This window comes from Adiantum capillus-veneris, chromosome 1, assembly GCF_014529385.1.
Source record: "Adiantum capillus-veneris isolate H3 chromosome 1, ASM1452938v2, whole genome shotgun sequence".
In the NCBI taxonomy this organism is placed as follows: Eukaryota; Viridiplantae; Streptophyta; class Polypodiopsida; order Polypodiales; family Pteridaceae; genus Adiantum; species Adiantum capillus-veneris.
The window spans coordinates 187,662,365-187,678,502 of NC_140931.1; positions in this window are offsets into that span (position 1 = coordinate 187,662,365).

The following is a 16,138-nucleotide window of genomic DNA, read 5'->3' on the forward strand; positions in this document are numbered from 1 at the left end:
CATATAGGAGCATGCAACTCAACGTAGCGACAGTATTGCCAAAGCACTGTGTGTGTGTGTGAGAGAAAGAGAGAGAGAGAGAGAGAGAGAGAGCTCCTGAGTCGTGCATGCCTCCCTCAAGTAACCCCAAGTTACCTGTGTCCTGGCAGGGGAGAGGCAACATAGTAATATCGAATGCGCAGCCAGAGAGGTGCCTGGCAGGGGAGAGGCAAAGAACAGTGATGTCTCATGCGGACTCCAAGCATAAGAGGAGAGGGAGGATAGAGAGAGAGAGAAAAGAAAAGTCTGTTTTCCATGATTAGGTCTTGTCCTCGTACTGAGTAAAAATAGGGCATGCACATCGTGAAATGTGAGTATCACCATGATGCCTTTTCATGATCCAACCTTGTCTTTCCGATGAGTATCCTCTATGTGTTTGACCAATCAAAACTTTATGCATTTTTAAAAAAATAACAACAATGAAAAAATCATGATTTTTAAAAAATAATCCCTTTTTTCATTAGCAAAAACGGAAACCATCACGAAGGCCTCCCCCCTTTGGGGCGGGCCAAAAATTGTAGGAAGCCAAGTTGGCAAGAGCACCACGTTATCAAATCAAAATAGAATTGTTTACAAGAGCCGAGGCCCCTATACACCTAAAGAATTAGTGGTATTAAGTGGTTGACATACCTTTGCCGCTAAATAAGTCGCCACAATTTTCGGTTCAATTGTATTAAAGGGTATCTTAGAAGATACTTCATTGGGGGTTTAAGAAAAGTTGAACTTTCTTTCGGGGAGAAAGGGATAAATTTGTAAGTGTCCAGTCCTGTTATTCATATTCCTATGTCTCTTACAATCGAGATATTTGTCATCTTTTTTGAGGAGCCGATACTGCGAATCCGTGAGTGTCAATGGTAGGGGAGAACGCGACCGCATCCAAGCGGGATCATGTGCAGTGCAGGAGGAGGGGGAGTCTGGGGGCAAATGGCTCGCGACGAGAGAAAACGTGATTGTATCCGTGCAACAATGCAGGAGTGTCGAGTTGCAGGTAAGCTTTGTACGTTGCCAGTGTGAGCTGCGTTGTATTGTGAGAGAGCCGAGGAGACATTTGAGGGCGACATGGCAGACAGAGAGAAGGAAATAGCAGCCAGGCATGGAAAGGGAGATGATAGGTGAAGAGAGCACGAGAACTTGGCCTACATCCAGAGCAACAAGTTGAGTAGAGCGGACTTGAAGCAGAGCCAGCATTGGTTGATCAACAGGTGGGCCGAGCTCTCTCTCTCTCTCTCTCTCTCTCTCTCTCTCTCTCTCTCTCTCATTCATTTGTGTCTGGAGCACTAGGAAAGACATGAATGTCTGGAGTAGTAGGAAAGGGAGGCATGCCACGAGAAGGAGAGACAGAGGGAGAAATATTGTGCGTTGGCAGCTTGGGAGAGAGGGTATTTTTTCGCTTCTCAGGCGACACACGAGGCCGACTCTTTCCACAGTGATTTTGAATGGGATCAGTTATCCCTGAGGAACTTTCAAGCGAGCGACTCGATGCAGAGTTCTTTGACTATGGCGAAGCCACCGAAGGAGGCGGGATGATCGCTAGGGAGGAGCAGAAGTGTGGATAGCGCAGAAGATGCGTTCTCTCTCACAGGCGATTTGGAGCGGAGACAGCAAAAGAGGGCGGACACGCACGAACAGGGGCTACAATCCTTTTGCTTTGAAATTTGACAGATTCCCTCGAATATCCATGGGAAATTAATAGAGTTTTAGAAACTTCGACCGAGTAGCCTTCTCATTATCATTTTGCCATTTGTTTTTGTAAGAATCTAGCAAGATGCTTTCTCAAAGCAAAAGGAAATGGATCTATCGAAGAGGAGGGATGACGCGTAGAGAAACACACACACACACACACATAGGCGTAAGGCAAAATCGGGATGCCATTTGTGGCGGCGAGGGGGAGACGGAGGGGCCCCTTTTTGCGATTTTGAGTTGCTGCAGAGCCGAGGCAGAGTTTGCAATTTCTTTGCCGCAGAGGAGAGGAAGCCCGGAGCATAGAGTGCAGCTCTCATGCCTTGCAAGTGTGGTGAAGGGAAGAGCTACAGGTGTAGGAGATGGAGAGAGGGATGAAGTTTCTGTTTGTGAGGATAAAGGCGGAGAGAGGGAGGGGCACGAGCTTGAGATTTGCACCCGACTTCATGGCATCGACAAACGTACACAGCTCCACCAGGGCTTGCAAGGTCCGTCAGGCCTGCGCAGGGTTTAGGTTGCAGAGAACAAGCAGGCGCCAGACGGCGCGGCCAGAGCCCTGGTTTTTCTGCATGGTGCTGGAGGGGTGTCGAGAGATAGGCAACTCGAGAAGTATCGTGTGGGAACATGGGACAGACATGAGGCTATACTCTTTTCAAGCTAACGAGAGAGAATCCGAACGTCAAATTAATTAATGGGTAGCAATTCGACCGAGTTATGTACCGGAAGAAAGTATCTTGAAAGTGTCTTCTTGCTTTCCAAATAATTGTAAGAGACATTATGTGAATAAAGAGCAGAACCCTGAATTTTTTTGAGGGACCGCTCAATATAATTCACTCACAATTGTGAGTTTTGCAAAAGAAAAAAGAAAAAAAAGAGACATTATGTGAAGCTTGTGCCTGAAACATATCCCTCTAATCATTTTGCCATTTGTTTTTATAGGAATCTAGCAAGATGCTTTCGCAAAGCAAAAGGAAATGGATCTATCGAAGAGGAGGGATGACGCCTGGAGAAACACACATACACACACACACATACACACACACAAAGGCGTAAGGCAGAATCGGGATGCCATTTGTGGGGGCGAGGGGGAGACGGAGGGGCCCCTTTTTGCGATTTTGAGTTGCTGCAGAGCCGAGGCAGAGTTTGCAATTTCTTTGTCGCAGAGGGGAGGAAGCCGGAAGCATAGAGTGCAGCTCCCATGCCCTGCAGGTGTGGTGAAGGGAAGAGCTGTAGGTGTAGGAGATGGAGAGAGGGAGGAAGTTTCTGTTTGTGAGGACAAAGGCGGAGAGAGGGAGGGGCACGAGCTTGAGATTCGCACCCGACTTCATGGCATCGACAAACGTACACAGCTCCACCTGGGCTTGCAGGGTCCGTCAGGACTGCGCAGGGTTACAATTTTGAACGCATTACTTTTAACGCGAATCTGCGAAGATGCCGCTATGGCTTGGAGGAAGAAAAACCCTGGGCGTGGCACATGTACAGAGAGAGACGGAGAGAGACAGATGGGACTGCAGGTGTTCGATTTCCTCATGACTGCAGGTGGGAGGGGGGACAGGAGGCGCGCGCCGACAAGCGGAGAGAGCAAGAAAGAGACGGTGCCGGTCCAGGGATGCAGGCGTGTGTTTGTGTGTGGGTGTGGCGAGGAGACAGGCCTCTATGCCTGCTCCATCCCTCTGTTCTCGTGCAGAGCACGTAGGATGTGGAGGGGTATAACGTAGCTACGTGCAGTTCGTTTGAACGCTGGAACACGCACGGCAGGGCAGCGTAGGGGCGAGAGCATGAGGACGGGGCGCAGGGAGAACAACACAAGATGTGCACGCAAGTACCCTTCTCCTCATCAGCAACGCCATGGGATTCCTTGGGCGCCATTGCCAGGCCTCTCTGCTACAGGACTTTGTGTTAGGTCATCATGTTCTTGACATAAGACAGTCGGTAATGTGGGACGTAGGGTCTCTACAGCAGTCACCGAAACCTCACCGAAACCTCAACTGTTGTGAGAGAACTATATGCAGAAACCATGCTTCCCTTTCTTCAAAGTTCAGGGGATGGAATTGGGAGGGGCAAGGAGCAGGGAGCGTGCATGGCGAATAGCGATCGTAGGTTCCATGGGACGAGGCGTCTGTGACGTGGAGGGTGCCTTTTGCCTTTGAATACATGATTCGAAACGAATCAAGCTTGCAAATTAATTAATGAAACTGCTTTAGTATGTGCCTATGTTTTTCGAAAAAGAAATTGGATGAGCATCTTTGTGAGATGCTCCCTTCTTAAACGAAAATAAAAAAGAGAAGGCGATGAAGAAAAGGTGAGAGCAAGCTGCAGGTGCAAGCACAAGTGATTGCATATGAAGAGAGATGTTGTGCTTAGCCAATCTCAAAGAGGGGGGGCGGGGGGGGGGGGGGGCGCAGGTGCGCCTTTATATATATATATATATATATATATATATATATATATATATATATATATATAGTGGGTGACTTTTTGAGCAACAAAGGCCCATGTTCGGTTGGTTTATGAGAACCCGAGTGGTTTATAGTGGATTTGGAGTGAGCTCAAGACCCAAGGCCCCAATTTTGGGCACGAAACTAAAATTGAGAAGCTTAACCTTGGGAAGGAATCCCTGGAGATTCGTCCTAATATAATAAGGAATTAGTTACCACTATGTCAGTATACCGAAAACCCACCCAACTCTTAATTCTCATTGGCTAGTCTTGCTAAAATCCCCTTAATACCAAACGAAAAAGAGAATATTAGGGAGGTCTCTATTTTTTAGGACCTTGTTCCCCAAGTACCACTAAATTGATTGAAATGTTGTGGGTCTGAATTACATGGATATTAAATTAATCCCATTAATCCTACTAAACCATGGGGGGACCCAACTCTAATTTGATTTTACACTAAACGCATTGAGGCAATATGTTTAAATCTTGGTGTAAATTAACTAAAATTTGAAAACATGCTAGGAATGATGTGAAAAATATAAAAAAAACACATACGCTTGAGACAGAGCTCGGAACGATGGAGGTGGATGAATACATAAAGTCCCAAAAAAATAGATACATTTCAGAACATTTGTCATTTAGCATAGACACAAAAGAGCATTTTAGATTTGGTCTGCTCTCCTGAACACTTTCAAACAATCTACTAACATACTATGGCGGAGAGGTTACAATGCCACGTGTCGACTTCTGCATGAGAGGACAAAAGACAAGAAAAATATATCTCACGAAATTCGCCTGTGCTGGATGGCGGCTGCAGACCTTTCAAAACTTGCACAGGCGGCTCTGGCTCTGCAACGCTTTCAAGTGCTCTCAAGTACATAGTGCTCGGACCTACCTCGGTACCTCAAGGCTCACCTCATATGAGTTGCCAGCTTCCCTGCCCTCCGTGAAGTACAGCAGAGAGAGAGAGAGAAGAAGACGCACAGAAGCTCAAAGCTAAGGTCTGTCTCCTCCTCCCCCCCCCCCCCCCCCCCCCCCCCCCCCCCCCCCCCCCCCCCCCCCCTTGACGCCACTGTGCATGGAGAGCAGTGTCTCTCCTCTCTCGCATGTTGCTTCGTCTCCTCTCTCACATGAAGCTTCGTCTTCGTCTGCTGGTGTGAAATGCTTGATAGTAGCACGGCGGTTGAATGCAGTTGTGTTGCTTGATAGTGGTACTGTGTGTGTGTGTGTGTGTGTGTGAGTGCCTCTGCCCGGTTGTAAGCATCACCCCCTGATGGCGAGGAGTCCCGTCTCTCTCTCTCTCTCTCTCTCCTCTCTCTCTCTCTCTCTCTCTCTCTCTCTCTCTCTCTCTCTCTCTCTCTCTACATGAAGTTGTCAGCGTATATTCTGTGCCGCTTCTCAACGTGGCTCGAAGCTCTCAGCAACCAGACGCCTAAAGCTGATGCGCCTGATCTCTCTCTCTCTCTCTCTCTCTCTCTCTCTCTCTCTCTCTCTCTCTCTCTCTCTCTCTCTCTCTCTCTCTCTCTCTCTCTCTCTCTCTCTCTCTCTCTCTCTCCAGGTTGGCTGAAGGGCCTCCTCACTATCTCGCGAGTCGCAAGGGACCTAATCTCTCCTAGTTGCCGAGCACTATGGTAGCTGCAGAAAATCTCTCTCTCTCTCCTGCGTGGCACGAGAAGGAAACACAGTACGTTACTAATGCTGGCCATTGACATCTTTCGTGCAATCCAAGGACATGCACCAGTGAGACTGGAGGAGGCGAAATCTAAACCTACAGAGCTTGAGGGGAGAGAGAGAGAGAGTTGCAACTCGAGGCAAGCAGAAGAAAAAAAGTGACCTCTACTTGGAGCCAGGCTATGCAAGGCAGGGAAGCGCCATGAAGGCTCAACTTGATGCCCATAACGAGCTTTGCCAGAGGCTGTAGCATTGCCTTCTTCTTCTTCTTATCTCTCTCTCTCTCTCTCTCTCTCTCTCTCTCTCTCTCTCTCTCTCTCTCTCTCTCCCGCCTAGCAGGCAGAGCTTCAAAAGTGAAATGCAAATGCAAATAACCACTGTAGTTTTTTGTGTACAGTAAAATGAAGATTAGTTGTGCCATCCCATTGGCTATTGCAACCAACGGCTTGATATCTTCTAGGATAGCTGTAATTGCATCAGTGGGTGAAGAGGACATACTATCATCTCTTCCTACTATTCGCAATGTGCGTGCAACAAAAAGAGCAGCTCGAAATGTCGGGAGAAATAGTGCATCTGCTAATGAACGGGAGATACTTTCATCTCTTCGTATTCGAAATGTGCGTGCGGCAAAGAGAGCAGCTCAAAATGTCGAGTGGAATTCGAAGAGGCAAATTATTGAAACCTTGCTAGAGATCAAAGCCTCTTGCAATAGGATGGATCAGACAATGCAAACCAATGTCTCGGATGTGGTTGAAACTTTAAGGTCTGCATTGGAGATTGAAAGTGGGATACTATGGAAATTGCGAGAAGAGACAAAAGCATCAAACTTGCAAAGATTAGAGAGTGAGGCATGCATGAGAGAGAAACTTTCCAAAGTTGAGGATTCTCAAAAGATAATATTGGCATCTATTGAGAATCTTCGAAAAGAGTTTTCCCGGAGTCAACGTGAATCAAAAGGACGAATGCAAGACAACAATCTACGACAAATCGTGCCAGGATTGAGATGTATCGTCAACAAGCTCGGTGCTTTGACAAAGGTTCAAGGTTCAAGACTTTCAGATATCCGAGCTACCTCAAATAAATTAAGTGCTTTGGCGCAGCGTCAAGTTTCTCAACGACCTAATCCTACTAATTCTACTAATGGTAGAAATATGTAATGTTTTGTTGTATCTTTATCAAACTGTTCTCTTTAATTGAGTCAAGCCGTTGTGTCAAATGTATTTAGTCCTACTTATGGTAGAAATATGTAATGTTATGCTGTATCTTCATCAAACTGTACTTTTTAATCGAGTCACTATCAATGTGTCAAATGTATTTAGGTTAAAGGATATAATTAGATGTCCCAGTCACTACAAGAGGCTATTCATATTAGCGACGCTCACACAGCGACGCTCAAAAAAAAATTCCCGACGTCGCTATGAGCGTCGCAAATTTACAAAAAAATTTGCGACGCTCATAGCGACGCCGGCTGGGCTAAAAAAATAACCGAGCACGCCCAAAAACTCAGATCTCAGATCTGAGTTTTTCGGCGCCCTCAAGCAAAGAGCAGGTAACGCTCTTCTCTCTCTCTCTCTCTCTCTCTCTCTCTCTCTCTCTTTCTTCTCCACACACACACACACACACACACACACACACACACACACACACACACACACGAGGAGAGGAAGGAGAGCCAGGTATGCTCCTTCCCTCTCCTCATTCTCATGTTCCCTTCCCCTCTTTCTCTCTCCCTCTCTCTCTCTCTCACACACACACATACACACACACATAGTGTTTGAGAGAGAGAGAGAGAGAGAGAGAGAGAGAGAGAGAGAGAGAGTACAAACATAAACAAAAACGCACACACACATACATAAACAAAGAATGCACAGACACATTGAGAGAGGAAAAGAGAGAGAGAGAGCCATGCATAAACAAAAAACGCACGCATTGAGAGAGAAAAAGAGAGAGAGAACATGCATAAACAAAAAACTCACACATTGAGAGAGGAAAAGAGAGAGAAAACATGCATACGATCCAAAAAAACGCATACACATTGAGAGAGAAAGAGAGAGAAACTAATTTAACATCGTAGGAAACTAATTAAAATTAAAAGACCTAAAGATCTAGCCGACGAGGAGTTGAACTCAAGACCTATTATTCAAGAGGGAAATGGCATAATCAATCTATCATACTTGGCATGGGTGATAGAAAGGTTATACCATTTATCTCTTTTTATTGGCGCACACATCCACACACGCGCACACACACAAGAAGAAGAGAGTTATAACGTCGTAGGAAACTATCCTAAAAGACATTAAAGATTAGGTTAGATGTAGACTTACGTTAAATTAGATTTAGGTTTATTTAAGTTAAATTAGATTAGATTTAGGTTTATTTTTAACTAGATTTACATTTATTTACGCTAGATTTAGATTTACGTTATATTAGATTAGATTTAGGTCTCCATAGACTGCGATGCCTGCATGAAGCGGGTGAAGAAAGCCCTCAATGGAATATAGGGTATTGATGCCTTCACTCATGGTGGGCTCCGTCGATCCAAAAGTACTGGTGAAATGTGTTCAAAAGATAGGGAAGAAGGTGGATCTCCAGGGCGGCAAGAGTCACTACATCCCCGACACAATGACCATCTAGACAACCTCTAGTCATTCAACAGCAACTTCAAAGTTAGTAACAAGAGCAAGAACGGTCTAAAGGGCCAATTGCTGTCGTCAGATGTGGATGGAGATGAGGCAGCGTCACCGCCGGAAGTTAACTCTCACATCTTTAGTGATGAGAATGCCAACTCTTGCCGAGTTATGTGAAAAATTATGTGTTAAATCAGTTTTAAGGTTCTTATAATCCCTGTTAGTTTAGTTCTTTGTTTTTAATATAACATCATTTACGTTAGATTTAGATTTATGTTATATTAGATTAGACTTAGGTTTATTTAGGTTTACCCACACACACACACACACACACACACACACACACACACACACACAAGAAGAAGAGAGTTTTAACGTCGTAGGAAACTATCCCAAAAGACGTTAAAGATTAGGTTAGATGTAGACTTACGTTAAATTAGATTTAGGTTTATTTTTAGTTAGATTTACGTTTATTTAGATTTACGCTTATTTACGTTAGATCGAGTCCACGCAAGAATTACTTACGGTTTAGGGTTTAGAGTTAGACGAACAGTGAAAAGATCTACTGTGAAAAGATGTTAAGATGTTGTGAAGTGCTACAGCTAGAGAAGAGGCAAAGGGGTTTTGTCCACTACATGCAGTATCATGTAGACGTGGGTGTGTAGATTTCTTGTACCCACAAATATAGGTATTGACCAATAAAGACGAGATTATAACCCGGTGGTTCTGATCTCCGTGCACCTCTAGACCGAGGTGTGCGGGGATTGGACATGACTAGAGAATGTGAGGTAAAGAGAGAGAGAGAGAGAGATAAGACGAAGAATGCCAATAGAATATTAAATTTGTTGTCCAGGTTATAAGATTTTTATCCTCATTATGAGTAGTGACGAGGATGTGGGACCGTCCAACTGAAACACCTATCTCTCAACGAGGGTCTTATGTCCTTGTAATCAATGCAAGCATGCTGTGCGACGGACAAGACGTGTTTCTTTGCAGCACGTTCGCGAATTTGGCGAGTTCGATCCATCTATTATAGATCGAGTTGTTGCCAATTATAACTCGTCGGACTCTGACGCTGGCCAACAAGCAGCAATCTTGCAACCCAATAGACGTGTTCACAGGCGCTTTGGTCAAGCAGCATATGTGAGGCCACAAGATGTAGCCTCTGACAGCTCGGGGGATGATCATGCAGAGCACATTCCCAACGAGGCAATGGTTGAGCCCGAGATTGATGAAATGATCGAGACGATCATGGATTCAGAAAGGCTTATCTATGATGATATGAAAAGTGAAGCCGATACGCCATTGTATAATGGAGCACGTATGTCTAGATTGAAAGCACTCCTCGTTCTTCTCAACATGCAGGCAAAGTTTGGATGGAGTGACACTACCGTCACAGCGCTTTTCAGGTGATCTATTACAATTAGTTTACTTTAATAAAACTCTAAATGTATAATGATCTGATAAATTTTTACACGACTGTATCGTATTTTTATGTTGTGTAGATTGCTTAAAGAGCACATACTACCAGCTGACAATCTGATGCCAGATTCCCGAGATGAAGCAAGAAAGATTTTGCGAAACTTGGGGATGGATTACAATTCTATCCACGCTTGTCCTAATGACTGCATTCTTTTCAGAGCGGAATACATAGACATGGAGAAGTGTCCGAAATGTGATTCCGAAAGATATCGAGTAGATCTCCACGGGACAAAAATTCCACAAAAGGTTTTGCGACATTTTCCTCTGCTTCCTCGCATCAAGCATTTCTTCGAATGTAAGTCCATGGCTGCCCTAGCATCATGGCATGAGGAGAATAAATCTTCGGATGGTGTGCTACGAATTTCTGCAGATTGCGCAGCCTGGAAACATATAGATGGAACATGGTCGGATTTTGCCAGGGAAGCTCGAAATTTGCGCTTAGGCCTGGCTATGGATGGCGTAAATCCATTTGGTCAAAGATCAACATCTTACAGTGTATGGCCCGTTGTCATCGTCAACTACAACATTCCCCCGTGGTTGACTACGAAGAAGGGGCACCTATGGCTAAGCTTGATTGTGCCAGGGAGATATAAAGTGGAGAATATGGATGTGTATCTTCGTCCACTATTGGAAGAGCTACAACAATTGTGGATTAGCATAGAGGTGGTGGATATGAGCCGACACACAGGACGACGGAATGCTTTGATCAGAGGCATTCTAATGTGGACCATGCATGACTATCCCGGGCTAACAGAATGCTCAGGTGATCTATTGACACTCCTCACTCAGACACTGTAAATCTTGTTTTTTCCCATAGTTGATCTATTATCATGTGTATACATGCAGGGCTTCAAACAAGCGGATACAGAGCATGTGTCACATGTGGACCTAGACTGAATGCACGTAGGGCACCCTCACTGAAGAAGCAAATCTACGAAGATCATCAAGCGTATCTTCCAGAGAATCATGTGTTACGCGACGGCTTTTTGGGAAGAGAGCCACCAAGGATGTCTGCACAAGCATGGTTAGAGCAGAAGGAGATGTGCGATGACGGATTGCCTCCAGGGATGAAGAGACTATCTCTATGGTACGAGTTACCATACTGGCCCCGACTCATGATCAATCACTTGCTCGATCCAATGCACATATTCAAGAATGTGGGTAATCTACTATGGGACCATCTGACCGGCAAGAAAGATACTTTGGGAGCCAGAGTTGACCTTAGAAATGTGGATCGTATGGAGCAATATTGGCCGCAAACAGCGTCTGATGGATCGATAAAACTCCCTAAAGCACCATGGATTTTCACAGGAGCCCAAGAACGCAAAGTAAAAGAGACCATTCGATCTTTGCGGACCCCCACTGGCGTAATGCACTCGCTCCGAACGTGTTTTACTAAAGAAGGAAAGCTTACCGGTTTGAAGTCACACGATTGGCATAAAATGTGTCAGGTACGTTCATAGTGGACTTTAATATCATTGCATAAAATGTGGACTTTAATATCATTGCTGCACATACTTTACAGTTTATTTTACCGGTTGCCATTGAGGGATGTTTGTCTCTCGACATCCGTAACACAATCTACAAACTTGCAAAGCTGGTGCAATGGATCTCACAAAAGGAGATCAACGTAGACTCCATACCATTCGCCAAACTAAATGCTGCGGAGCTTGTGTGCATGTTTGAGAAACATTTTCCTACTACCATGCTAACCATTCAGGTGCATCTTCTTGTTCACATAGTTGATGAGGTGGAAATAGCTAGCACAGTTCATTCCAGATGGATGTTCTTCTTATTTCATGAAAACACTTAAGGGATATGTGCGTCAAAAGGCACGTCCGGAGGGTAGCATGGTAGAAGGTTGGTTGGTATCAGAGTCCCTAATGTACATTGGAGAGTGGCTAGACGGATTTGATAAAGCCTGGGACACGCTATGGCGAACCATAGATGATGAGCGCATATCTGGGATTGTCATGTGCAATCTCGGTGTTGAGAAGAAGATGACGGAAGATCTAGAGGCTAAAATCAACCGATTTTGCATGCTGCACAATCCAGTGATGCAAAAGTGGATTTCACTATATGAGGATGCAAAGCAAGAGCGACAAAGGGCACGAATCGAGTGGAGACGGGGAAGACGACCACCGATGCACTATCTAGCGGTTCTGGAGAGCCTACCAACCTTCATGAGCTTAAGATGGTTGCACAACCAATTGAAAAGCGCACAAAAATGCGGTGACGAAGTGACTAAGGAAGAGTGGGAGTACTCTCGGGGTTGCGCGACCAAGGTAAGTTTGCAATGTACGACTAGCAAGTGACTTTATTTATAAACGTTTGAACGGCCACTCATAATCTTTGTTCGTTGTAGTATAAGTCATACATAGCAGCATGGTGTAAAGGTCGACATTTTAGGGTGGAACGAATCGACAAAAAGCGTTTTACTCAAGATTGTGGAATCATGGCAAAATTTGAACAGTCTAGTCGACGACGTTCCTCTGATGCAGATCCTGTGGTGACAGAACTCACTTACTTTGGCACGCTGCAAGAGATTTTGAGGATCGATTACAGAGGATTTTTTGTCGACTTGTTCGAAGTGCAATGGTTCAAGATAATCATGGAGGGTCGCAACGCTACTGTGCGTAGAGGAGAGTCTGGTTTTCTTGAGGTGGATTCTACTAAGAAATGGGCTGACCTAAGAGACACTTTCGTACTACCCGAGCATTGTGAACAAGTAAGTATGTAAATAGTTAACATCCCCCTTTTACAAGTTATGTGCTTGAAAGCTCTCATGTAAGTTATGTGGCTCTGGCAGGTAATATTTCATCCTACAAAGTCTACATCAAACTGGTGGTACGTCATAGAGGTAGCCCCTCGTAGTGCAAGGAAGTATGAAGGCTACCATGTGCCAATCACAACGGCATCAATGGAGGATATCAGAGAAGATGCTCAATCAGAAGCCGCTGCGGTGGTGCCAGACGAGCATCAAGATGCTACTACTCTATATGGGGTGCATGCAGAGGAGCTACAAAATGAAACAGAGGATATGTGTTTAAACGGAGAGCTCTATATAGATATAGGAAGTTATGCTGAGTTATGCGAGGATGAGAGAGAGATCTCTTAAAGCCACAAATATTGTATTTGAACAATTTTGCTCCGTGTTGTAAAAGCTCTGGCTCTCTAAGTACCTTCCATGGTGTATAACGCTCTTTTCTACTCGCGCTCACATCTTTTGATTGAAAATTCTGAGTTTTTGACTTGCCTCTTCTATCACTCAATTCATTGCGTCATTGTATTTATATGCGTCATTACGTCATTGTATTTAATGGTCTTTGCGTCATTGTCTACTCTATTCATTCAATATTAAGTTTAAATATTCGTGTGTTTAATGCAGGTATGGATGATGAGGAGTTTCTTTCTTCTTTGTCACCGCAGCAGAGACAGTGGTACGTGGAGCGTCATCGCTCTGGCACATCATCGCGCGTTCCTACTCCATCCGCATCTCTCTCTCTTTCGGAGCATTCGGCGCGCTCCGAAGCTTCGGCGTCGACGAGATGAGCTTCACACTCGACTAGACACCGGCGCTCTAGTGGTGGCGGTGGCGGTTGTTGTGGGGATTCCGCCACCGATGCCTCCACACCGCCTCGTGTTCGACGAGGCTCTTTACCCTCCCCTTCTTTGCCCGCCCCCACACCAGCCACAGCATTGCCATCTACGCCACGTTTTGCACGGCTGACTGTTCCTAGAAGCTACACACCTCTACCTACTCCGCCAGGAGCCACCCCACTCGACACTCCTCGCTTCGGTGCCCAGACGCCGGCGGAGACACCTGACGTCCGTACCCCCATCGACACGCCGCTAGAGACCCCTGCCGGGACACCCAGGTTCACGCGTCACCGGCCAGAGGGCTTGTCTTACTCCGTCGACTTCAGCGGCGGCATCATCATGGATGATGACGGCAAGAAGGTGATCTCGCGCATGCGTGGTCTTTGCTCTCAGCTGTTTAGACACTACATACTAAACAAATGGAGTGAAGTACCAAGTGATTTAAAAAACAGAGTCATCAGCATACTTCATGATGAGTTTCCCGTTCCAACACGGGATCAGCGCTTCAATGAAGACCTGATGAAGATTCGAATGCGCGAATACTGCAAACACAAGCGTTCCGAAGTGCAAAAAGCAATCAAGAATGGGTGGAACAGGCCAGATTGGCTGGCCAAAGAAGATTGGAAGAATGAGAAGAAAGCAGCGCGCGAGAATCCCGACAAGTGGAAGCAACAAAAGGATGCAGCCAGAGCGCGAGTAGAGGTAGGGAGCTCGCACCACTTGGGGAGCGGTGGATGGGCATCATTTGAGGCCGATTTTGTAAGTGTTTTCACATTGCTCTTTATGTTCGATAGTTTAGGGTTTATGAGTTTTTTAATTCTAACATAATGAAATCTTTGTATGTTTTGACAGTGGTCGATGACAGGACGTGATCCCACACCGTACGAGCGCGAGTACGCAGGCAGGAAGGGCTTAAACGCCCTGATGGACATTCTCAGTTCTCGCGGCGGCATGGTTAGTATTAGGGTTTACTCTTTTCTATTTTTTGTATTGTTTTATAAATGTCATTATATGTTTATACTTACTGAAAGCTGTCTTATTGTCTTTTTTTGCAGAATCCGACAGATACGCCGCTTGGACGCGATGAGACGTCTGACTAGACGACGTCAGTTTAGCCGTAGCTAGATAGCATTAGTTTAGGGTTTCTCATAGCTTATGTATCATGAGACGGATTTTATACGTCTTTTTGAACCATGTATATTATTACATTTGTCACCGCAGTTCCTTTTGCCAATCAATTCTTTATGCCTATGATGTTGTACAATAGTCATTATTACATTTTCCAATCAATTCATTTTGCCTATGATGTGTACAATTGTCAATTTTGCAAACAATGTGTCTTGTGGGTGACTATTTTGGGTCTATTATCTACCCTTGCACTTTTTTTAAAAAGTGAATCAAGTACAATATGGTTGATGGGTGGTAGGGCATTCAATGCCCTGCTACCAAAAAAAAATTCTCTCAGGCGTCACTATAACCGTCGCTATTTATGGCTCTATAGCGTCGCTATAGTCTTCTGTGTAAACGTCGCTAAAACCGTCTCTATGAGCGTCGCTCTCGTAGCGACGCTCGTAGCGACGGTTTTAGCGACGCCGGGGGTTATAAAAACCCAGTGTATTTCCGTCGCTAACAGCGTCACAAGAGCACACAACCTCTTGTAGTGAGTTTATATTGATTTTAATTATGCATAAGAATAAGAATGTTCTTTTAGTGGCACACCAATTATATCAGGTATATTGTATTTATATGAGATCTATTTGCACCTGATTTCATAGATGGTATCTGGACCACGTATATTATCACCTGGTCATGCACGACGTATTTGACTGTGTGATGATTCACGAAAGGAGAGGCGCCAAATAGCACGAGAGAGAACAAGGCATTCACTACAAAGTACTATTGGAACTTTATTGGAGTGCAATGAAAGGCAGAGCATGCATGATGTACATGAAGGAAACTCTGAATCCATGAATGTTAGGACAACAATGAATATGGTAGAGGGAAACTATTCTAAAGTAGAAAAGCATTGTTTGTCCATCCGCTTTGAATATCCAACATCTCTCCTTTTACATCACAAGTCTATGGCACCAGTTCTATCCAAAAAGTGTGTGTTGCACAACTTAGGAAGCTTAGATTATATTTGCTCCAAATGTGGAGCAAAGGCCTGGAAGGACGAAGGAAAGACTATCCAAACATTTGTGGGTAAATATTGCTGCTCTGATGGAAAAGTCCAACTACTTCCTTTGAATGAGCCACCAAATGAATTGAAAGATTTGATGAGCTCAACGACAACAAGAAGTAGACATTTCTTACAAAACATTCGAGGATATAATAATGCATTGGCATTTGTGTCTCTTGGTGCCCATATCGATGAGACTATTAATTATGGTGACAGAGGTGTATACACTTTTAAGGTTCACGGCTCTGTCTATCATAGCATTGGTTCTTTAACGCCAGCCGAAGGACAAAATGAAGTCCCACTCTTTGCGCAATTATATATTTTTGATACCGAACATGAGTTGAGCAACAGATTGCATCATGTTTCAAATTTAGATCGTAGAATTCTAGAGTGTTTACAAGTGATGATGCATAGAGTAAATC